The sequence below is a fragment of the Apteryx mantelli genome, chromosome 13 (assembly GCF_036417845.1).
Source record: "Apteryx mantelli isolate bAptMan1 chromosome 13, bAptMan1.hap1, whole genome shotgun sequence".
Taxonomy (NCBI): Eukaryota; Metazoa; Chordata; class Aves; order Apterygiformes; family Apterygidae; genus Apteryx; species Apteryx mantelli.
The window spans coordinates 21,782,681-21,808,271 of record NC_089990.1 but is presented as its reverse complement, the minus strand read 5'-3'; the positions used below and the strand labels follow the sequence as shown (position 1 = coordinate 21,808,271).

Sequence of the window (25,591 nt, the reverse complement as noted above, 5' to 3'; positions counted from 1 at the left end):
TTTGCTAGCTGCTATTGCCAAAGTTTCGGCAGGTCACATGTAATCACCCGAGAGGAGATAACACGCTCTCCCAGCCCTACCGCACGGCACAAGATCTTTGACCACAAGCAGCCACATTGTCGCCTCACGGCTCATTCGAAAGACAGGTTCTCCAAAAGCAGAAGCACGCTGAGTCACTGAATCAATACTGACGTGGACGAGCACCCCTACTGAATCACTTCCATCGCTTCCTAGTGCGCACAGAGGTCTCACGAAGGTTTTCTTTCCAAGTATGAGTCAAATCTATCACTTATTTAACTGACTGGATCCAGAGTGATCACCATCAGGCTCTGGAGCAAGTTCTCCGTGTTATTTCCATCCCCCACAGAGAAATACAACTGTGGATAGATGACTCTTGGTATCCTCTACAGTTAGCACCAACCTTGCAAGCCAGCTATTCCTTAACAAGGGAAGAAGAGACTCCTTCCACGTTCTGCTGGAAGAGCTGTGTCCACCCCAGTGACAGGATGGTTTGCATCCAAGGGCAGTCAGGTCTGGCAGAGTGGAATGAGCTTTACAGAGGAAATGGTCTCTCTTGTTCTCTTCAGATAAGACAGGGTATTTTACACAGCACTTGGGCATCGACCCAGCTTTTCCCCCCTTCAAAGTCCATGACAAGAGTTAGGGAAATGTTCCCCACCTGCAAGTAATCAAGGGAACCCATCTAAGAAGTTGTCACCAGCCCCCACAGGCCAGCCCAGCCACTCAGGACTGAAGGAACATGCCACACAAACCACACAGACTGTTTAAAAACAGCCCACACAGATCAAAACAACTGAACAGGTAGACAAGCAGTACCCAGCCATCTTCGCGGAGTGATAAGTATATGTATTCCTGACCACTTCAGTCACAGAATCATAGTTTATTTACCAGTCCCGATTTTCTGAAGCATCAGACACAGGGAAAAATGCACCCTGCTCAGAGTCTTCTGAAGGATGGAGGCAGCATTAAGAAAAAGGTCTAGACAGAGCACTAAGTCATGCAATTAGAGATATGAGGACCAAAGTGTAGGTGAATCACTTTCATTCATTTTAAAAAGTCCAACTAAAATGGAGTTAGATGATAAGCATTAAAAGAAAACAACAGGCTCCCCAACACACAAAGCCTGGTACCTTGGATTATGCCTGAATTTGTCAAAGGCTGAGCCAGAGCACGTGAAGGAAGAGTTTCATCTTCCATTCCTCTGTGAGAGAGCACAAGCACAACTGAGACTCTGAGACTGCAAGTCGTAAAAAAAGCAAGAGATCAGATCCCCTAGTCTTAGCCTGGTCCGAAGTTATCAATCCCTTCAGAGTCAAGGAAACCACTCAAACATTGACTATGCATGGAGGATTTTTTCTTGAAAATTGCAGAGGCTTTTTAACAGTCTCTATTAGGGTTGGCCTTTGGAGTCCACAAAACCCTTTGCTGCTGAATTTGCAATATTTGGGTCACCCTGTATTCTCCAGCCACCTTTAAGCTGCTGAATGGAAGCTGGCTCTCCCTTGCCTGACACTGCCTGACAATTCCTGGATAAGGGGACAAAGAGACGAAGCAAAGGCAAAGGACAGAAAGGGGAAATCGCCCAAGAAGATCCCTCACCGCCTGCCATACATGAGGTTGACCCAGTCCAAGCTGGAGGGGCTCCTGGGCACACACACCGCCTGCGGCAAGGTATGCTGACAAAGGGAACGCTGTTCACGGCAGGCTGACGGGCGAAAAGCCTTTCACTTGCAGGGAGTGACTTCACGGTCACAGCATCCTTGCAGCCCAGGGGCCCTGGGGTTCGGCAGTGCAGGTTGGACTCGCTCCACGGGTCTGACACCTGGGACAGGCCTGGGCTTGGACAGACCTGCAGAGTCTCGCTTAGCCTAATCCGGCCCCAGAGCTGGACGGGACGCCAGCTTCCTCCCCACAGGGACAGGAGAAGAGACGAATTCCCTGCTAGATGTCAATCTCACATGACAGTCATGTGGGTGTCAAAGCTAGTTTAAAGCACTTCGAGCAACAAGCTGGCATGTTGAGCCTGCACGTCCATGGGGCCCGGTCTCCCAAAACACGGCAGGCACATGAGCCAGCCGCACTGAGTGCAGGGCCTCCCTGAACCTCATTTCTTACCAGAGGTTAGGTCTCTAGGCCACACAACTTCATGGGGCAACACAGGTCACAGGGTCCCACGGGCCAGGTGATTAAAATGGAGAAAGCGGGGGCAAGCACCATTCCTTGCACCAGGGCCTGTGACAGCCCCACGATCGCCCTGCCAAAGTAACCTCAGAAGCTGCCGTAACTTGAGTGCCAATGCCTAATGCTTTAGGAGTCCTAGAAGCAGGTAGGAGTGACCAGGCTGGCCAAGGTGACACCATGGCCAGCCCCAACCCCTCTTTTCTCATGAGGAAAAAAAAGGCAGGATTGGCTGTATCAGGACCACCCTGCTGAAGTGTCCCTTTACACTGGGCCATGCCTGAGCTCCCCAGGCACTTCGTGGGGGCATCACCAGCCAAGACTGTCCCACAGACAATTCCTTCCTGAAGCTGCAGCCCCACAGAAGTCAGGGCCAGGCAGCCAACACAGCAAAGCAGGAGAAAGAAAAATATTAGCTCTGAGCAACAGACAGTCTTCTCCCAGGCTTTATTCTTCTGAAAGGTGCCTGAGGACTTCTAAAGCCAAAAGCAATGTAACCTCACCTTTCAGATCTAATCTGATAGACTCTACCAAACCGATTGCAGTGCTGCATGGTCACATTGCCTGAAACTGCCAGCACTCTTCCATGCTTAAGAGGGGTGTGCAAGGCTGAGCGCCTCAATAAAAGAGGCCAAGCACCAGCAGTTTTCAGAAACTGAACGTATACTTATGCTATGTCCAGGAAGCAAAGAGAAAAGTCTTTCTTGAGCAAAAAGAGGAATCCCTTCTAAGAGCTGACTAAAGCCCACTTTAGTCCTGCTTTCACAGGGAATGTGGTCAAGCAGAGCAGGAGTTCAGGAAAGCTCTGCAGCCAAGGAGCTGTGGGAAGCCTTGGCCAGCCCTATTCAGGATGCAGCTTTAATGGGATATGTTGTTCCAGGGCCCAAATATACCTTAGTGACGGCTGAAGGCCACTGAACAAATCGCTCTCTGGCTTCAGTAAGGCAGTAAGGTGGATGCATTCTCCATCTGTGAGAAAACTGGTTCTGCAACATTTATCACACCTCGCAGGCAAACAGGACATAATCTGAACAGTACAGCAGGCCTATTAATTGGGTGTCAGTAGGTTTTCATGGGAAGGTGTGGGGGTAAGGATCCCATTAATCTACCATACTTTGCGGTAGCTGCCAGAAAGCTCATCCTGCAGATAAAATTAACACTGACAACTAACTCCCATCCCCAGCGTAATAAAACCCCAAGAAAGCAGCTCCCTGACCTGGTTCCCAATGGCTGTCAGGATTATACCACCCCGCAGCTTTCTGCCTGCATGGGACCGGCAGGGCGCACACACGCGGCACCTCGGAGGGCTCTCGCTCCTCGCCGCGCCAGCATCGCTCAGCCCCAGCACGGCAGGTTCGCAGCACTGCCGGCTCCCCTGCGGCACGCTCCGAAGGGGAGCGCAGCCGGAGCGCCTTCGCTGCGCCGCGGGCTGGTGGGGAAGCGCCGGGGGGAAAGGCACACGGAGGGATGCTGGAAGCTAACAATTAAATCTGGGGGCCGGGGTGGCCCATGATGTCATGGTCTGCCAGCGCCGCGCCGATTGGCTGCGGGCCGAGCGTCTGCTGGGAGCGAGGGCTGCGTACTTGCCTGAGGTTCAGACCTTCCCAAGCAGCTCTGGATCAGGCTGGTTGTCGTGACAACCCACCTAGCGTAGCGGCAGCTCCTGATACCAAATAATGAGGTTGTCACAAAAAGGAGCCCTTCCACCAGGAAGGCTTAGGGATCATTAATGTATCCGAGGGAGCGCGGGAGCAGGAGAGGTACGGGGACCATCTGGCGATGCTGGAGCACATCAACAGCCTCTCGTAGAAAGGGGCTTCGTTAGACAGGAACCACCTAACGACACGTAGCAATGGGAACCGGGCAGGCTGTCTGCCAGCGGCAAGGGGGTCCCAAATGCTCGGTGGCGGGTCTGATATCTACAGAGATCCAGGCAGAGGTTGAGCAGGAAGAGCGCGAGTGTGGCACGGGAACAACTCCAGCCCCTGAGCAGCAAAGGCACCGGGGGCTCGCTCGGGCACAGGGCCAGCGACACAGCCTGGGGCAGGTAGCATGGCGAGGCCGGCACGCAGGAGCCCTCCCGCCGTGCCACCGACCTCACCCCCTGCCCCTTGCAGGGTAGGTCACTGAACAGCTCTGTGCCTCAGTTTACCCCATTTGCAAGTAATTTCTGGAAACATTTAGAGCAGTTTCCCACCCCAGTGCCACAGGGCACTGTGAAGTATCGCAAACCTGGCAAAGGGCAAGGAAGGGAAGGGACTGGTAGCAATGGCAGCTCACTCAACAGGAGCTCACAACTGCCCCTTCCTAAGGACGTGATCAGCCCGGATGGCAGCACAGCAAGATGGGACAGAGACCTCCCCTCATCATCGATGGGGACCGAGCCCGGGGGATCATGCAAGGAACCAAACACAGTGTCTTCTCTCCAGATCTGCACTTCCACAGACTGCTCGCCCTGGGAAGCTTTTTGTCCCCTTCTCCAAACATTCTTCACCTTGTCCTGCTTATGGGTTTCAGCCACAAGCTGGTCTCAAAGTCACAAGATTTCTACCACTGACTGCAGTAATAGCAGATTGGGGTGCTGCAGTCTGAAACTTTCATGGATCATCATTATACCACAGCTCAAAAATTCAGTTGCCCAACTGCAGACCCCCAGAGACCATCCCCTGGAGAAGAACACCCACATTCACGTCAAGAATGCACTTTCAAAAAAACAAACAAAAACCAACAACAACAACTTTCCTGCAACATGATGAAGTCTGAATTTTTCCCAAGAGGAGATGGAAATTACCTCTGTAGGTAACTATTAATCTTGCAGCAAATAATTGACAGATTATTTCTTTTATTTCATCCTCATCTGTTTGTTTTAAAAAAATAACTACCGTAGAAGTTTGCTTAAGTCAGTGTAAGAAATTATTAATAAAGTCTTCACATTAAGAGCAGCTGTACTTTCATTTTGGTTTATATTTTTACCTCAAACCATAATTTTCATACTCAAAATTAATTCTTCAACTGTGGATTTTACTGATATAACAAGAATATTAACACATGCCTATTAAGTACCAATCAACTACTAATGACTGTGTTTAACAGACATTTCTTAATATAGGATTGTACACCTCATTAAAATGTTGCTGAATCTTCATAACTGTTGTAAACAATCAACCAGCATATAATTAATCTCCAGAAACTAGTAAAACTGAATGCACTGCTCTTCCGCTTTGTGCATGTGCGTGATAGAAAATCCAAAGCTAAGACAGAGATACAGTTGATTACATATAGCAGGAATACTATCAGAATTATATTAGGCACTGGGCTAACAAATCCCACCTCTCTCAGAAAGGAAGAAAGTGATGGGAATATCTGCAAGGAGATCCCTACCCCGGAAGAGGTTTTCAGAAGAGGGAAGCGATATGAGGCAATACTTCTTACATCTGTACTGTGAAATATTGCCTGAGCTGTAATTAGTGATTCTTCCCTCTGAGAGGCCCGTACAGCCCAGCAGCATTGCTCCTCCAGTTTTTGCAGAGGGGAAACTGAGGCAGAGAGTTGATACAGTGGCTCAGGGCTGCACAGCAGATCAGTGGTGGCTGTGCGTGATCCTCCAAATAACATCGCCTCCCGCGTCTCTTTTTCTGTAAACTGCAATTTAAATCACCTTCCAACAGGAGTAGCAGGGCTAACAATTTAAAAATTTGAGCCCTAGCTTAACACAGTTTATAAACAGGACATAGAACAGCTTCCTGCAGAAACACGAACAGGATTCAAAAATTCGAGAGCCCTATAAAGCCCAGCGCTGCCTGGTTCACCTTCAAAGCCCTCCCATCCTCCTTCAACAGGAGCATCGCCACATTTGACTAGCACGTGTGCAACGACAACCAACCTGCTTGCTGGATTTCATCCCCTAGAGGTGTTTAACCCAATCTGTTCTCACGCTTCAGAAAACCAAGATTTACCCCACCCATCTAACCACCACAGAATGCTTTCCAGGCTTGATGGTATCAGAGAATAACAAACTTTTTGAGAAAAGGGAAAGGCCCAGATTTGCACCCACGTGTGCCAAGAGACACACTCCTGGCTCCGTAATTATCCTGCCTTATTTGCAGCAGGCGCTGTTGGCGTTGCAGTGCCGGCCGGGAGCTCCGGTCACGCAGCACAGCCCCGCTGCGCCAAGCGAGCCCGGCCCCACGCAGCACAGCTCACAGCAGCCCCCAGCGCAGGGTGAGGGCACCGGGCGCCCCAGCTGCCCCTCTGAGCCCCAGCGCCGCGGGGCGCTGCTGGCCGCAGGCATTCAGCACTGGTGGATGCCCCAGGGGTGGCATGGCCCCGGGTACCAAAATCTACTGCTGCCTGCAGCGGCTGGGCTCAACCAGTCTCCTGAAGACCTCTCCAATCTGCTGATCCCCGCTGCCAGCCCCAGGCCCAGCGTGCACCCTGCTGTGGGGGTGCTGCCACTGGAGACCAGGAGGCCCCGGAGCCAGGGCAGGTGGCTAGTGCTGCTCTGGAGAAGGGGATGCCCAGGCACAGGGCAGGGGCTCAGCTTGCCCAAAGAGTCTGGCCAAGTTGCTGTGGACTCCGCAAACACTAAATTTATCACTGTATGACCATGCACAACTCCCCTACCCCCACGTCTCAGCAGAGGGGAGCAGATTGCCTCGCACTTAGGAATAGACATACAAAATGATGGTGCCCTGCACTTTAAGGGAAAAATCTGATGGTGAGACCACCACAGTGAGATGAGGCAATGCAGCAAGTTTATCTGCTCATCATAAAATAGCAGTGATTCTCCAACTTCAATGGAATAGCCACACATCACTGTGCCTCAGTTTCCCCACATGTAAAATGCCTAGAGTTGGGTGAGGCACATCAAAACCATTCAAGCTGTTTATCTTGGGTTTAGTCTATAAAACATTTGGATTGAGCTGGATGTTTTGGATGAGTTGAATTTTTATGATACTTTCTCCATTTTTCCCCCCCGCCAACTACCTGTAAACAGGAATGATACTGGTTCTTGTGCCTGCTGGGAGGCATAAGAACCAGGTGGGCTCAAGAGGTGACATTACAGGCAATGCTCAGACTTGGCCAGACTGTGGCAGTTTTAATTTATATTCACCTCAATGTAATCATTAAGAATAATGATTGCCCCACTGAGAAGCCTGGTGGAGTGTGAAGCAGACACTAGTGCCATTCACAGCCCTCTGCTTTGGACACCAGCGTTCAGCCCTGGGCTGTCAGCTGAGGACACGCGTGCCAATGGAGAGACCAGCCAAGCTCCTGCCTGGACCTATATAGTTGAAAGGGGCAAAAAATAGGAGGTGTCCAGCATTTTTTTTTTTTTTCCCCCAGAGATGCTGAACACTAACTCCATCAGAGGCCAACAGCAGCTGTGACTGTCAGAGCAGCTCAGCATCCCAGCCCAAACCCCGCAAGGGTAACAGCCAAAGCAAAGGCATGTAACTGATCTGATTTCCGAAAATGCAGGTTTTGGCCTTGCTCCCTTGAGCACCCTGTACTCCATCACTGACTGCCCATGGCAGAGAGAGAGGCAACTTGCCCTCACCCAGCATCAGGCTCTACTCGCACAAGCGGGGCCTCTTCCAAAGGCCACCTACATTGACAAAAAGCCTATTGACTACGGATGCTGTAAGGCCATGTTTCCCCAGACGTGTCCTTTATTTTTTCCTTTGGGATATTTCATTCAGACAGGAGAAAAAAAAAAAACAAAAAAAAAGAGGTGAGACTGGCAGAACCATTTCTAAACAGAATGGCTTTCCAGGTCCCCCTGAGACCCCAGGGTCACTCCAGGTACAGCCGTCAGCACATGGTGACAGCCACCAAAGCAACTGCCCCCAAGAGCAAGGCCTCGCACCCCAGGAAGCGTCCCCAAAAGCCAAAAAGCACACACCAGGCTGCAGGGCAGTGGCACTTTCCAGCATCCGGGCCAGGTCCCAGGGCGGCCCAGGGGCTCTGCCAACAGCTGGTTGCCTCCTTAGGGAACGAGTCAGGTAGTGCATCCTGCTGCGTTTTGTGACAACAGCCATACCACTCCTAAGACTTGTCCTATGAATCTTTGATGTGTGATTAAAGCTGATACAGCTGTTGGAAAATGAAATGGCATTAACCACTTTTACACTGCAGCCACTATAATTTCTTTTTTAAACACCTGCTTCTCAGACAGGTTTGCAACAAAAACATCTTCCTCTTTGGGTCTTCTCTCTCTCTCAACACAGTTGTGTTTCAGGAACAAAAAGGGCTTAGGCAGAGCTCCACATCTCTGCATTTTTTGCACTCTGTCACCAGCAAATTTCATGTGGAGGCTGGCATGGGATCGAAGGCACAGGAGACGCAAAGGCTGTGCTCCGTGTGCACCAGTAGCAGCAGCTGCCAGCTGAGCACTACTGCTCCCCAGAGCCTGCAGGCCCTGGGGTGAGAGCAGCAAAAGTCTGATCCCGCAGAAGTCGAGGGGTTTCACTAGAGCTGGAATTTCACACTACCCCTGGCCAGGTACATCCTGCTTCTGTGCAGAGCAGCAAGGGAGCCATGGACTCACCATCCTGTGAAGGAGGCAGCAATACACTATGAAACAGCTGGTACCTTCTCCTGTCCTACCAAATGAAACCAGGTCCTCATTTCCACAGAGCTCCTCTGGCTCATCTGACTCTCTTCAAGACCCACTTTTCCCACAATAAACATTGTGAAACTGAGGAGTAATCTCCTACTAGATCAGTTCCTGTTGCAGAATAAGATTCATTTTCCTAGGAGCACAATACAGAGTTATTGCTGGTGATATGGTTAATAGCGATTCCATATTATTCTGCACTTATCTATCTTCCTTAGCTCAGAATAAGACATTAGTATTTGCTCAGGCCTTTTGTAGAAGATGGGCCTGATTCTGGGCACATTCACCCAGGTTTAACTCTTATACAATTAGTGGAGTTATTGCTCATTAACACTGATGAAAGCCAGGGGCAGGACCAATAACCAGGTTTCTCTTGATTACTGTCCTGCAACTATGTCACAGAAAGAACAGCAGCAATGAGAATCTGGTAATTGGAATAAACTGTGATACCACAGCCAGGCAACCCTACTGACATCAGTGGAGCTACATCGCGGGTGCATCTGAACAAAGGTGCCATGGATGCAAACGCACCACACCGAACAACGGCTTGCAAATACCAAAGAACGCAGGGTTACCAATGTGTTGCAATTCAAAAGTACTAGAGGCATCACGAAAACATCAGCTCAGTGAACCAAAGAAAAAGGTCTTTGAGATCATTTGCGGGTCCCACTCTGAGAACGAAGACTTCATTGCCTGGAGAATATCCCATAACACCTAGGGTTTATTACCACATCTGTTCAAATGTTTTTGCTGGCAGGGTCCTTCCATGTCATTACAGAGGGCTTGTTCCTGGTCTCACAGCATTTCCACACCAGGCTGCTAGACTGAAGTCTTAAAATCAGAACAAGAATGGGGGAAATGCATGTCTTGACTCACCTTTCCTGAGCTTTCCAGGCCTGTGACCTGGAGTGTTAAAATGCAAAGAAAGTCTCCGGCTTGCTGACCAGGCAAAGTATTCAACATTGGGTTAAGGATCAATGGCTTGAGGCTTAAAACAGACAGGCATCGACCAAACTAGCAAAAGTGCACTTCCTTTCTTTAGCATAACTAATACCATCTAGAGCAGCAGGACTGCGACTGCCTTTGTGATATAAGCCATTTGCACCAGAAGAAAGATTCCTCTGAAACCTTGTTTAGTGAGACATTTCAAACAAGTTTGCATGAGCTTGTTCCTGAGAAAGGACTGCTACCTTTGCAAGACTGGCCACATTAAATGGAGAATGTGCCACAGAAACTTCTGTGTACAGAGAGGACCTACCAGAGCCTAAAATACAGAGTTTACACACGTATGAGATACACAGCCTCACCTCCAACACATCCCAGTGTGGTCATTTCTTAGAGAATACCCCCTTTTCCTTATGTCCTTGTGCATGAACATCTTCCAGCACCTTCCTTCCTTTCTCCTTTGAGACTCTACACATGCTTGTGCCTCACCACACATCAGGAGAGAGCCAGTAAAATGCGAGAGCTTATAGATTTGTTAATGCCAAGGAGTATTTCATTATTATTTTTCCTCCAAAAACTTTAAGTTTTGTTTTGGCCACAAAGAGAACTCAGTAAGAAACAATGAAGCCTGGGCTCCCTGAAAAGCATGTGCGCAGGTACAAACACCAAGGAGAAGTTTGCTCCATAGACTCATCTTCCGTATCACTAGGAAAGCTAAGGTCTGCCTTGACATAGTGTAAACAAGATCAAGTATTGGTTTGAAAACAAAAAGCCACAATCCCAGAAGAAATCTCTTCTCGTAAGTGGAGCATCCAAGAAGGCAGTGGAACATGAGTTTTCTGGCAAAACAAGTTTTTTTCCTAAAATAATGCTTTTCAGAGTACAAAATATCCCAGGTTTGGCAAGTCTTACCAAAGAGTGGAAGAGTTTTGAGCCCCCAGATTCCAGGAAGATACTGTACATTGATGAGACCCTGAAACCAGGACTCCACAGGGAGAGGGAGACCCCTGTCCTGGATGTAAGGGCCATTATATCACCTTGACTGATTGGCTTCTTTACAACACTCAAGAGAGCATCAGTTTTACTATGCAGCCACAGGATGGGAGAGCACATAACAGTGTAAGGGAATCCTTGTTATGGAGGTGGTGGCTGGGTGCTCTCATGGATCAAAAAGGCTACAAGTCTGCATTGTTGCCCAGCTACTACATTAACCCATGTCATCCATGCGATGTCTCCTCCTTTTGGCACCCATGAAATCTCAAGCTTAGGTGTTTATGGTCCATGGTAAGCCCAGTATATGAACAGAGAAATGATCTTCATCCAAGTGAATGAATTTCTCTTTGTGGAGAGATCTTCTCATAGCAGGCATCCATCCCTTCAGGTTGCATGTGTGCAACCTGTAGCCAAGGTACAAAGCTAGCTTTCCTTGTCATGAAAGTAACTGTGTAATTAGCTGGTAAGATTCCCTGCTAGACTGAGCTGCTTCAATGCAAGAATATGTCAAACCCTCCTTCCAAAAAATCCTTCATTGCATAAAAGGAAAATGACTGGGGTGTGTTGACAGCCTTCAACTATCTGAAAATTACTTTCTGAAGTGTTACAGGGACCCAACCCAGCCAAGAACAGTCACCCTTAAAATAGAAATTAAGATTAAATACCTTTTTTCATGAAAGAAAAAGCAACATTCTTCACTGGAGCACCCACTCTGCTGTGTCAGCCTGACACCTTCACTGATGATCTCACTTAACCTCTGCCAGTGCCCCACGGGGCTTGCCAGTACAGGATCACCACAGTCACAGTGTCCATCTCCCTGCTCTTAATAACCATTTCAAGGGCAAACTGGAGACCATCAAGCAGGATTTCAGAGCTCTGGGGATGGTGGTCAAGGGTCTGGGAGCCCAGGTCATCTTCTCCTCAATCCTGCCAGTGAGGGGGATGGATGAGAGGAGGAGGAGACGGACTTTCCAGGTTAACGACTGGCTGCGCCGCTGGTGTTGGCAACAGGGTTTTGGTTTCTACGACCATGGGACCCTGTTTGAAGATCGACAACTGATGGCGAGAGATGGGATCCACCTCACGAGGCGGGGCACGCGGGTCTTTGCCAACAGGTTGGCCAACCTGGTAAGGAGGGCTTTAAACTAGGAAAGATGGGGGAAGGGGAGAGTTATAGTGACAGGGTAGTTGGCAAAAGACTGCTCAAGTCAGGATGCCTCCAGCAGGTGAATGCAGCCAGGGAAGTGCGCATGGGATGTGGCTATGGAGGACCCTCTTGTATCCCTCCTGGGAAACCTGCATGCTCAATCACCTCCCTGAAATGCCTGTACACCAATGCACGCAGCTTGGGGAACAAACAGGAAGAACTAGAGATATGTGTGCGGTCGCAGGGCCATGATCTCATTGCCATTACAGAGACATGGTGGGATAGCTCGCATGACTGGAGTGCTGTCATGGATGGCTACGTGCTTTTTAGGAAAGACAGGCCAGGAAAGCGAGGTGGTGGAGTTGCTCTTTATGTGAGAGAGCAACTGGAATGTATTGAGCTGTGCCTAGGGGTGGATGAAGAGCGAGTCGAGAGCTTATGGGTAAGGATCAAAGGGCAGGCTAACAGAGGTGACACTGTTGTGGGTGTTTACTACAGGCCACCTGATCAGGATGAGGAAGTCGATGAGGCCTTCTACAGACAGCTGGAAGTAGCCTCACGATCCCAGGCCCTGGTTCTCATGGGGGACTTCAACCATCCCGATATCTGCTGGAAAGACAACACAGCTAGGCACAAACAGTCCTGGAGGTTCCTGCAGAGCATTGGTGACAACTTCTTGACCCAGGTGGTGGAGGAGCCAACAAGGAGAGGTGTGCTGCTGGACCTCGTACTAACAAACAAAGAAGGACTGGTGGAAGATGTGAAGGTTGGGGGCTGCCTTGGCTGCAGTGACCATGAGATGGTGGAGTTCAGGATCCTGCGAGGAGGCAGCAGGGCACCAAGTAGGATCGCAACCCTGGACTTCAGGAGAGCAAACTTTGGCCTCTTCAGGGACCTACTTGGAGGAATCCCATGGGTTAGGGCCCTAGAAGGAAGGAGTGTTCAAGAGAGCTGGTTAATATTCAAACATCACTTCCTCCAGGCTCAAGAGCGGTGCATCCCTATGAGTAGGAAGTCAAGCAAAGGAGGCAGGAGACCTGCATGGATGAGCAAGGAGCTCCTGGCAAAACTCAACCAGAAGAAGGAAGTATACAGAAAGTGGAAAGGGGGACAGGCCACTTGGGAGGAATATAGGAATGTTGTCAGAGTATGCAGGGATGCAACGAGGAAGGCTAAGGCCCATTTGGAATTAAATCTGGCTAGAGATGTCAAGGACAGCAAGAAGGGCTTCTTCAAATACATCAGCAGTAAGAGGAAGACTAGGGAAAATGTGGGCCCTTTGCTGAATGGGGTGGGTGCCCTGGTGATGAAGGATGCAGAGAAGGCAGAGTTACTGAATGCCTTCTTTGCTTCAGTCTTTACTGCTCAGGCCAGCCCTCAGGAACCCCAGACCCTGGAGGCAAGAGAGAAAGTCTGGAGAGAGGAAGACTTTCCCTTGGTGGAGGAGGAGTGGGTTAGAGATCATTTAAGCAAACTTGACACCCACAAATCCATGGGCCCTGATGGGATGCACCCACGAGTGCTGAGGGAGCTGGTGGACATTATTGCTAAGCCACTCTCCATCATCTTTGAAAGGTCATGGAGAACAGGAGAGGTGCCCGAGGACTGGAAGAAAGCCAATGTCACCCCAGTCTTCAAAAAGGGCAAGAAGGAGGACCCAGGGAACTACAGGCCAGTCAGCCTCACCTCCATCCCCGGAAAGGTGATGGAGCAGCTCATCCTGGAAGCCATCTCCAAGCATGTGGAGGAAAAGAAGGTGATCAGGAGTAGTCAGCATGGCTTCACCAAGGGGAAATCATGCCTAACCAACCTGATAGCCTTCTATGATGGAATGACTGGCTGGCTAGATGAGGGGAGAGCAGTGGATGTTGTCTACCTAGACTTCAGCAAGGCTTTCGACACTGTCTCCCATAGCATCATCATAGACAAGCTCAGGAAGTGTGGGTTAGATGAGTGGACAGTGAGGTGGATTGAGAACTGGCTGAATGGCAGAGCTCAGAGAGTTGTGATCAGTGGCACGGAGTCTAGTTGGAGGCCTGTAGCTAGCGGTGTCCCCCAGGGGTCAGTCCTGGGTCCAGTCTTGTTCAACTTCTTCATCAATGACCTGGATGAAGGCACAGAGTGCACCCTCAGCAAGTCTGCTGACGATACAAAACTGGGAGGAGTGGCTGATACACCAGAGGGCTGTGCTGCCATTCAGAGAGACCTGGACAGGCTGGAGAGGTGGGCAGAGAGGAACCTCATGAAGTTCAACAAAGGCAAGTGCAGGGTCCTGCACCTGGGGAGGAATAACCCCATGCACCAGTACAGGTTGGGGGTTGACCTGCTGGAAAGCAGCTCTGCGGAGAAGGACCTGGGAGTGCTGGTGGACACCAAGTTAAGCATGAGGCAGCAACGTGCCCTTGTGGCCAAGAAGGCCAATGGTATCCTGGGGTGCATCAGGAAGAGTGTTGCCAGCAGGTCGAGGGAGGTGATTCTCCCCCTCTACTCAGCCCTGGTGAGGCCACATCTGGAGTGCTGCGTCCAGTTCTGGGCTCCCCAGTACAAGAGGGATGTGGCACTACTGGAGCAAGTCCAGCGAAGGGCTACAAAGATGATTAGGGGACTGGAGCATCTCTCTTATGAGGAAAGGCTGAGAGAGCTGGGCCTGTTTAGCTTGGAGAAGAGAAGGCTGAGAGGGGATCTTATCAACGTGTACAAGTATCTGAAGGGAGGGTGTCGAGAGGATGGAGCCAGACTCTTTTCAGTGGTGCCGAGCGACAGGACGCGAGGCAATGGGCACAAACTGAAACACAGACACTTCCATCTGAACATGAGGAAATACTTTTTCACTGTGAGGGTGACAGAGCACTGGAACAGGTTGCCCAGAGAGGTTGTGGAGTCTCCTTCTCTGGAGATATTCAAAACGCGCCTGGATGCGATCCTGTGCAATGTGCTCTAGGTGACCCTGCTTGGGCAGGGGGGTTGGACTAGATGATCTCCAGAGGTCCCTTCCAACCTCAGTGATTCTGTAGATAACTGCTTGATACAGAGAAGCTTTACAACAAAAGGTGTTGTCCTGTATCTAGGCCATTAGCAGAAAGGAACAGAGCCAGAGGCCAATACTTGATTCTGTAGCATCCCATCTGTTCTCCTGACACTGCGTACCTGCTCGGGAATCCAGCCCACAGGACACAGCTAAATGTAATAGGTGAATCCACGACGTTACTCCAGTTTACACCAGTGTAAGTAAGACTAGGCTCTTGCCCTCGCTTTTGCTGTGCTACCAGAGCTGTGTTACTGTGCAGCTGTCAGCCTTAATGCCAGTCCAGCCTGCCTCTGGCTTACTGCAGGACCCAGACTATTATGCTTCAATGCATCCTTGCAGTCAAACCAAAATGTTTATACATATTTTTAATCTAGTTGCTACCCTGGCTTCCTGCACAGCTATTTGGTTCCAAACTAGGGAATCAGGCCAATTATCTCGCACGGCCCCAGGGAGAACTACTACACAGGGAGACAGAAGGGTGCTTGCCCCTGTGGGAGTCATTGCTGCCCCATGGAGACAAGAGGAAATGCCAGAAGTTCAGAAAGTCTTAGCAAAGCAGAGGAGAAAATGCCAGATACATTCCTCGCCATCAGAGGAAGAGAAGCACCCTCCCTTCTGGCAAGCGCTGTCTTCTCTGCATCTTGCAGGCTGTGCACAGCTCTGCAGACAGGAGGTAAGGAGCCATTTCTGGGGAGAGCAGCTCCTCGTGGACCACAGCGTGCACATAGAGACCTACACTGCCATGCAGGACCAGCTTATCCATCAGCAACACTGCTAACGCTCCAGCTCCCACCAGTGCTCCCAAAACTCAAGCTGAAGGTCTCAAGGGAGCACCTTAGCCAAGCCCAGCCACCCTGATCACATTGTCTCATTGGAGCAGGCACCTGCTGGCCAAGCAGCTACAGCCCAGGCCATCAGCACATAACCTCCTCCCTGCTGTCCCTACACACAGGGCAGGCACATTGAGCCTGGACTGTAGTCACCAGCAAGGAAAGATGGTAAGTCAGTCACAGGCAGTGTGGCTTTAATTAAGCCAAAAGCACTCTCTTCACTTTTCCATGCAGAAATCATCAGCAAGACCTGGGCCCTGCTCCTTTGTGCTTGTCATCGCACAGTACATGGGCTCTACCTCTCCAACAGATCTGAACTATCAGCTCAGGCTGAGGCTGGTGCAGCCCAGCTCCTCACAAGGACAGAATTGGCTCTATACCCTTAGCTACAGCCACCAGTATCTACAATGAGGGAGGAGAAAGGGGATAGGGAGCTGACTTCCCCTTCGGGAGTCTCGCCCCTTCACTGCCTGCTCCCCTGACACCTTGTGCAAGTGAAAGGAATTTTTGTTCTTATTCCCTGCACACAGCCTTTGTGCCATTCCACTTGATTTTACATGGCAGCCATGCTCCCTCCAAAACCATGAAAGGTCCTGAGCAGATCGACTGCATGGCAAGGTGAATTACAGCTGTGAACAAAATGCCTGGACAACTGCTATGGCAAAAGGGACTGGCATCATTTCGCACTGCTGCTGCCAATTATCTCCTGGATGCACGATGAATCCCTTATCAACTTCTCACACCAGAGCTGGCTAAGGAGGAGCTTTGCGGCCTTTGCTTTTGGCTTACTAATCATTGCTGGGCTGACAAGACCCATGAACCAGGAACACATTGCTCTTCTGGCTCAGAAATAGAGCCCGTACCTTGCCTTCCCTCTGACTGCTGAAACATGTCCTCAGATGGCCTATGACACCATTTTAGTCTTCTAATGGAAGCTGAACATCACTGCTTTCTGCCATCAGGAATGAACCCTGGCAGAATGAAACCCAATTCTGGCCACTTTTTGCATCAGACACTGACTGAAAGGGTCTCTCCATGGAGAGGAGATACTGAGCAGAAGCAACAGTCCCAAAGAGGGCAGTGCCAGTGCCTGCCACAGCCACCTCAAGCTGGAGCTATGACCAAGAAGCACCCTTGCATGTCCCAGCTGGGGTCCCCTATCACTGCTGCCCCTCAGCACCCCCCTAGAAAGGTGGAGGGTTGTGATGCCAACACCAGCCTCCCAGGAAGGAGGCTAAGAAAACACATTTCATTGGCACCCAAGTGATCTGCTCAGGACCAGCTGGAGGGATTAAGGAGACAAGAGGAAGGTCTTGTCTGTTTGCCGTTTAGGGGGTTATTTGCAGAAAGCATTGGGACCAAAAGCATCTCAGGGTTCAGAGCCTTTGGGCTGTTTCGGTTAGGGTTCAAAAGACCAAACACAAAACCAAAGGCGCTCTTATATTATGTGGAACTTTTCCTCCCCTTGTTTGTCTCCAAAACGTGAAACCCAAATCTATCCCAGATGGGGCTGCAGCCCTGTAAGGGGCACAACACAAGGTGACATTTGCATTGCCCTGCTGTACCTCCTTTGCAGATGTTGGCCCACAAGCACTGGCCAATCCATAGTAACTCTACTTGAGAGCTACCCAAGCCTGATGCAAACAAGGCAAGAAGCAAGAGAAACAGATCAATCTCATCTATTCAAAAGAAATGGAGAGGCACAGCCAGTCCCATACATGTGTTGGAGTTGCAGAATAACCCACCATACTTGGACTCTACTTCCTATGCTAACTGCTAATTTTCCAGCACAAAAATCAGTTTGACTCTGCAGTAAACTGTCTGTCCAGAATTGCCACTGCTGCATTAGCAGGTCTGAGCAACAACTCCTCCAGTCTCCTTGTACAGACAAAGCCTAGCAAGATGAGCTACTCTGATTGGAAACAGGGAATGAGGATGGCCATCAGATCCAGGGACATCGGTTCTCTTTCTAACAGAAAGTGATTTCTCCTCCCTGCCTCCTGGGCTCCCTGACCCCGAGGCTATCTGCTGCCTGCAGCACTGGAGGATACCTGCCTGAGAACTGGGTTTGCGAATTTTCTGGGTGCAAACTGCACTAGTTCCCTGCCAACCCCTTCAAATGTCCATTCACCAAGCACAAAACAGGTCTCACTAACAGATGAGGATAAGGTTGCCAAGGAAGGAAACTGTCACCAGCCCTTGAATCTCCATGGCCAAACCCCTACCTTGAGACACAGGAAGGCTGAGCAAGAACCCTTCAGCTGTGCTGGCAACACCCATCACACAGTTGCGTCCCTCATGGCTGGACCCCTTCCTGAGCGAGCAGTGAATGAGCCTGGCTGGGTCTCCTGAGCTGCCTGCGGGAGGGCCCTACTGCCACACATGCTCAAAAGAAGCGACTGTGGCCCTGCAACCCCCGAGACAGCACTGGGTATTCATGAGTGCCATCTACTGGCACCTTCTCCGTGAATTAACCTGTCTTTACAAAGTCACTTTTCTGGGGTGCAGAGCTCTCCAGCTGCCATGCATGCAGGCACCACCGGCTCCTGTCACCTCAGTGACAGGGGAAAAGTCTGCCTTCTCCAATATCCAACCTCTCTGTTCCCATCAGGTGAAGGAAATCAATCAGGTGGATTCATTTGTTCTATAATCTACTACAAGGCTTGTTTAAAGAAAATGAACATGTTTTCCTGGTAAATTTGGAGGATGCCTGTTAAGGAAGCTTTTGAGATCTCAGAGATTTCTAGTGCTGCTTTTGCTACCTGGATAAAAAGAGGCAGACACAAAAAATTCCATGCAACGTACACATATACTAGCTCCCTCCTCAAAAGACCAGTTGGCCCTCAGGAACACCAAGGTCCTTTAAGTTTCTACACATTGCAGCTGCAAAGAAAGCCTCAGGACTCAGATGCCCAGATGTCTTGCTGAGTCTGCTGAGAGCCTGACCCCCTAATCTCTACAAGGGGCTAGCATAATTACAGTGATAGCCATTTGGGTGAAAACACTGATAATTTGTCCAGTTTCCCTGGGAGAGAGGAGCAAGGTATTCCAGATCTGCATGCTTTGCTCAAGGGAATATTTCATTGAGGTGACAAGTTGAAACCACTTGAGGGACACTGTTGCTTATTTCCTTCTCCCCAAATGGCAAGGAGACTAGCAGAGCCCATGGGCCTAATGAGCTCTGCCCACTGAAGGAGAGCCACACAGCACCCATTCATCAGAGCAATAGTTACACTCATGGGAGCTTTCTGAAGAAGTCCAGCAAAATCAGAGGAGCTGGCAACAGTGGGAACATGCCAATCAAACAGTTAAGCACCAGGAAGGCTGCTGGAAGATGAAGAGCAAAGGACTGGAGCACAGAGGATGATATCACAGCTGAAAGTGCAAGAGAAATGATCAGACAGAGAAAGCCCCCCGCCATAAGCTCTGGAAAGAGCAGAGCCTCTTCATCTCTGCACCATGTAGGCTCAGCATTTGTGTTCTCCTTCCACGGCTCTCCCTGACACTGAGCTGCACTTATCCTCTCACACTTGCAATTAACCCTCTGTAAGGCAAGCTAGTCTTTTTTCCTTATACAGACAGACATTAGCCTTCCCTGAGATCACAGCACCCCAGTGCTCCTCTCTTTCCTTCTGTCCTCCCTCTCTTCAGTCACCCCCTCCTGTTTGCTCTTTCACCTTAAGATGGGAAGCAACCTTGTAATTGGAGCCTGGAAAAGGATGCTTACACTGCAGAGAGCCACCTCCAAGCAGCAGGCTTCAAGATCCTCACTCTCCCAGGCAGGCATCTGCGTTAGGCACGCTCCTGACGATGAGAATAACTAACAGTCATTACTAGACTGTTGTAGTGTCAGTTCTGGTGCTCACTCTTTAAAAAGGACATTGTCCAACTACAGAGTTCAGCAAAAAGATTTAAAAAACAGGATTTGAAGTCCGGATAATCCATCTTGCAGAGAGATGAAATGAGCTCAGTGTCTATAGTTTAGTAATAAGAAGGTGAAGATGCGTCTCAACCACAGCCTGTAGGTACCTGCGCACTGAGAATTTCCAAGATTAAAACTAAAGATTCAAATGCCAACTAAAGAAAAGCATAACGAGAAGCACAAAGGCTGGAAAGTAAGGGGAGCATTTTTAGACCAAAATGAAATAAATTTACTAAGAGAAGCAGTAGATTCCCTCTGAGGTACAGCCCTGCATCCCCACTGGACGTCCATCCAGTGACATATTCTGGCCTAATCAGAAGTTACTGAGCTAGAAGCAGAAGCCTTTGGGTACCAGTTCATGGTCTATTTTACGCAGGAGGTCAGACTGGCTGGTGAGAACATCCCATCTGTTTATGGTCTCCACTCGTGAATGATGCCAGGACAGGAGAGCTGAAGGCTGAGAACCTGCAGCCAAAAGCCCAGCAGGATGCAATAGTAATAGTTTTCCATAACCTAGGACCATTGTGCCATTCAGTTGGTACTTTAGGAGGTAGAATAGAAGTGTTGCCTGCCCAGGGCTTCTCCAGCACTATCCAATGAAAATTAAGGAGATATAGGGTGACTCATAGATTGCAGGCAATAAACAGATCAAGAAAATAAACTGTTGCAATACGCAGTTTGGGAACCCTGCACCACATGTGTTATTATTAATTGTATTCCCATAGCAATATATTTCTGCAGCACCCTGTAGCCCAAAGCCCCTAGCTTTCTAAGTGGTAATTAGGGCTCACAATAAGCGTTGAGAAGTGAGGGAAGCATTTCCACCTCTCCTGCAAACTAAGGCCCTACAAACAAACCCAGAGGGACTTGCACAAGGTCACAAGTGAATCAATAGCACAGCCAGAAACAGGGCTCTGAACTCCTGACTCCCAGGTTCCTCGCACGGAGCAGGGAAGGTAGGTAACAAACCCCCAGAGAAGTGGCAATGAGCAAGGCAGTTGCACTGTATTGCCTGGCTGTGTTCACAGCTGGCTTAACTGGACTGTGGTCTAATTAAAAGACAGTCTTTGCATCTTGCCTTTCTTTGTTCATGACCAGGACAAGGTTGCTCACAAGCTAGAAGGCAGCCTCTAACCACGGGGGTGGGAGGGTTAGAGTCTGGAAGTGCCCTACAAAGCAGCAAGAAACCCAGTGACTGCAAAACAGCACCAACATGCCTGTAATGGTCAGAGTTCAATTGCAATTATATTAAAACCTGCAAAATCAAGCGGCAATCATGTGCAGTCTGCATCACAGTGAAGCTGGGGAAACGAGAACATTAGTTATGTTACGATATCTCACCTCCATTACTGCAACGTGCCTGACAATATGGGAAGGGAAACAACTTACTACAGGCCATGAAAATGAAACATTTAACCAAAGCTTTAACCTCCACACACAAAACAACTGGGAAAACTGTAGCACAATAAACAGAGCTTTTAGTCTAAAGATTGCTTTTAGAGGGTGACTGTCTGGTCAGGGAAAAAAAACAAGTTTAACTTGCTTAACCTTCAGCAAGTTTTAAGGGTCTGACAGGGAGCCACTAGCAAAACCCACTGTTGCCATCACTCGTGCTTTCTGTATGGGCAGCGCTGCCATGAGCACAGGCAGGAGGACGTGATCTCCTTTTCAGCTCCTAAGGAGGGATCCAAGCCGGGTTCTAGCCTGCGCCTGCACTTCACGTGTGGATGAACAGTTACACATGAAATACCAAAGTAGCCCACTACAGAATCAGTTCACAAGTGACTGGAGGTGAAATGCTGAGACACATGAAAGTGCTCAGAGAAACCGAGCCACAGAGCCAGAGCACCGAGGCGGTGCCTGAGGCAGCACCGCACAGGCCGTGCCGAAACGCCTAAGTGTTTGGCGCTTAGGAAGGGAAAAAAATATTTGTGAACTCTGAAGGTAAGAGCCACCACTCTCTCCCTTAGGAGTTCACAGCTCTATTTGCTTCCCTGCCTTGTCTGCCAGGCAGTTCAAACCAGTGTCGCATTTCCTACTAAGCTTGAGTGAGCAGTGGGCCACGAGATGGGATATAGCTTTAAAAATAGGGTTTCCAAAAGCATTTGATATAATGGGAGAAAAGAGAAGGGAACAGAAGCAGCAAGGAAGAAAAAGAGAGAGAGGATTTCTCTGTTCACCAGAGCTCTGAACTTCATAATCACGTGGAAATCCCATCTTTCCTGGTTTTAGCAGGAAACAGCCCAGGAGATAGACTGCGGGCTTGGAGGCAATTCGTTTCCAGGCATGACAGTGCAGTCCACAGCCAGAGCATCACATTGCAGTCACACTGCACGCTACTCAGCATGGAAGGGAGATCAAAGAGCAAGAGGGAAGATCTGGCGAGCCATGGTGCCAGTTTGCGGCTGCACGGTTCGCCCTTTCTCACGGCTGCAATCACCCATTTGAAAGCAGGGAGACAGCCCAAGCTGGGGCTGTCTGCAATTACGCAGAGAAACCAATAACCCTAAGTCGTCTTTTCCCAAACCTGAAGGAGACCATTACAGGCACTTGCTTGAAAGTCAAACTCAGTCTGGGCTGCCAGATAATCACCCCTGGGGCACTCGAAGGGAAAGCCCAGTCTAAGACTGAGAACAAGGGACTCGCCCCTTGAAAACGTAAGCACCTGATGCCTCCCTAACTCATAAAAGGAAGGCTGCAAAGGGTTCAGAGATATAAAAGACATAACTGGGACAATGCTATAGAGATGTATCAGTAATTGATGTTAGCTAGCATGAAAACACCTGATTCACAGCACCACTGTGCTGCTGGGAGGGAGAGCGTTAGCAGCACGATAGCGTGCCCAGCCTTCCTGTACCAGCCATCAATACCTCCGCAAAGCTGCCCGCCTGCACTTCATGGTGGTGTTACCTTCTGCACTCACTTTGGGCCTGATCTCAAAAAGATGCTGGTCACCTCCTCTTCCCAAACCTCACTCCCAACAGTTCCCTGCAGCCATAAGCTGCTCATAATAAATATTTCTGTGCCTGGTGGCACATTGGTGACAAGTTAGCACAGGGACACTCCCAAAACAAAAGTAAAACAGAGCACTGGATACTCATCAAGTCATCAAAAATGTAGGGTAGCACTGCAGCACAGACGCAGCACTTTCTGCTACGGTGCTGGCATTTGAGGATGGTTCCTGGCTTTCTTCTCTCTTCCTGATGCTTCCTTAGGGACCAGGCTCCCTCTCCTCCTCTCCCCAACCCTCCTCCTGCGATAAAAGTCCAGATGCAGCTGCAGGGAAAGGCAAGCCATTTTGCTTGCATGGCTACCTCTGCACTTCAGGCTTATTTGTATGAGACACTGCCACCCAGCAGGCTTTGCATACATACCAAAATACGAGACCTGCACAAAATGAAGCAGGAAAACACTATTTCTCTCCTCTCAGAAAAGGTTAATGGCATGGATGCGCCGCAAATGTTTACTATGAAGTGTTTCCTAAGCCTCTGCGCTATAGGATTTGTACATAAAAGGAGGCTTGCCCTCTTCCCCTGTCCCACAATCCTATTTGCTTCAGATTAGCATAAGTGACCTGCACTCCACTTGAGCTTCATTCATCTCCCACAGAGCAGGGGTTGGTTTTACTGAATTATTTCCCCGCCATCCCAAAATGCTATTCAGCTGCATTTGAGGGGACAAGGCTGCAGCTGCAGGTGTTAGCTTTCTCCTACATTAACCTTTCAGCAACCAGACAGGCTTCCTATTTAAGCCTTATTCAAATCAAGAGCATTCCAGAAAACCGTGGCATATGCACAACATACCTGGGCTTAACACACCAGAACGCTGGGCTGAAACACGCAGTAAGGAGACCGGAGAGGTGAACTACGTGCTGGTCGTCACATGCAGTCACACACATCAGGAGGCAAAGCAGCCCTTGCCAGGAAGCACCTTGGCTCGGGGCCTCCTGCAGCAGCTTCCGTGCCCATCCCGGCTGCTCCATCACCCACTCCTGCTGTCTCAAGAGTGCACCTGAGGCACTGAGATGGGTGCTCTTTGAGATAGGTTAATTTAAACTGATGTATGAAGTGTCACCTCCAAATTAAGCCAGGCTGAATAAAACCTGGCAGGACCTTCCTGCCTTCTCTCCCTTTCCTCCTCCCTCTGCTTTAGAAGAGGGCTTACACATCACTCTCCTCCGGCCATCAGCTCCTACCTGGAAGGAGTTTCCAGTTCCAGACTATGAGAACAAGAAGGCCATGCCCTGATTTCCCCTGTCCTCCAGGAACGACAGCCCGCACTGAAGTCCTTCCACAAGTCAGATCTCCTATGTCAGACACAAGCCGAAATCATTCTGGCACATAACCATGGATCCGTGCTGAAAGAATGGCCACTGGGCAATGAACAGAACGCGCATAAAATCCGTCTCACTCTTGTTCTCCAGGCAGGCTGCGAGATTGACTGAACCCTTTTACTTGGGAAAACAAATATTAGGCCTGATCTTTGGCTGGCAGAAAGCCACACAGAACCATCAATTTCTCTATTACCCTGACTGAAATTTTGACCTGTGGCTTACAGGTGCACCAAAGCTCTTATGTGCTACCTGCATCTCCCACACCTTCAAATGGCACAGGAGCCTCACTCACTGATGTTTACAGACCCACAGCCAGATTTCCCCAGACCTTTCCTTTCTTTTCCACCTTGTGGTTTTGTTCTGGTTCTCCTGCCAGCTGGATAGCCCTACCCGGCAGGCATTTCTGCCTCCCCCTCATGCTCTCTCTGCAAGCTGTGTTGAACAGTCACATGTACAAAGTCAGATGCTTTCTGAAGGCTCATAGAGGCCACACATCCAGACCCAGGCTGCCTGGCAAATCCTGCTCTGATATTGTTTAGTTTGAGTCAGGTCTTGGAGCTTTTGCTGTGATCTATGAATAATCAGACACTTCGGAACCAGCCCATGAATACTGGAATTAAATGTCCCGCTCATTACTGCAAATGAACATCCTGGCTAAAGAAGCAGAGCCCTAAACAAAGCAGAATAGACGTTATAAAGGACCAGCGGTAATAACTGTCCCTCTCTGAGGAAGGGAAGCGAGACTATTTAAACACTTTTGGTACCTGGACCATTCCAAACAATATTCCATCCTTTAGCTCTCCAAAGAATCACTTTACTTTTGCATTCAGTGATTCCCTCCCCCCCCAAGGAAAAAATTTTAGAAAAATCACATGTGGCTCTTGTGATGAGCCAAGTCATTTTAAACCATTCAGAACCTGAGGGAACCAGCCAGACTACAGATTATGCTTGTGAGGGCCTCCCTTCACAGCACATGTCTGATCCTTCAAAACCTGACATGGAAGCAACAGAGGTGGGGCTTTCTCTCATGTACTGGTAACGTGCTCTAGCAACAGGATAAATAAGACTCTTTGGGAGCCTGGGTGACTAACATGGGGAGGACTTCTATCTACCTTCCAGGACAGAGGGTTAATTCTTCAGAATAACTTCTTTAGTGACACTGGCAGTGAAAAGGGTGAAGACTGAAGGAGCAGTGAGCACTGCACCAGCAGAGCACCAGAGTCCTGCAGCCTTCTCAGTGCAAAGCTGGCATCTCTCTTCTCCCTGTTGGACTAGCCAGGATGGCACAGAGGGTCCTGTACCATGCAAGATTGCCATGGCCACACTGAAGCCAGGACTGCATCTTCCCTCGGGGTGTCTGAGTTAGCTCTGCGGCTCTCAGGACCGCTAAGCAGATCTCATCCTCCCTTGTGGCCCTTTAGTTCTGCTGTTTTCATCGTTATTGGGCCCTCCAAGGACAGCGGCTTAGACCTGAAGGCTACTACAATGCAGATTTGCAGGATTCGTGAGTTTTCCTGCATTTGTCCTTCCTACCGGACAAAACAAGACTGGAGATCAAGGATTAATCAGGAGTGG

General features: G+C 49.5%; 1 protein-coding gene across 1 annotated transcript in view; it reads right to left on the bottom strand.

The window, feature by feature from the left end:
* Positions 1 to 25,591, bottom strand: part of PAK3 (p21 (RAC1) activated kinase 3) — a 150,074-nt gene that overhangs the window by 84,319 nt on the left and 40,164 nt on the right. The gene's annotated exons all lie outside the window — the stretch shown is intronic.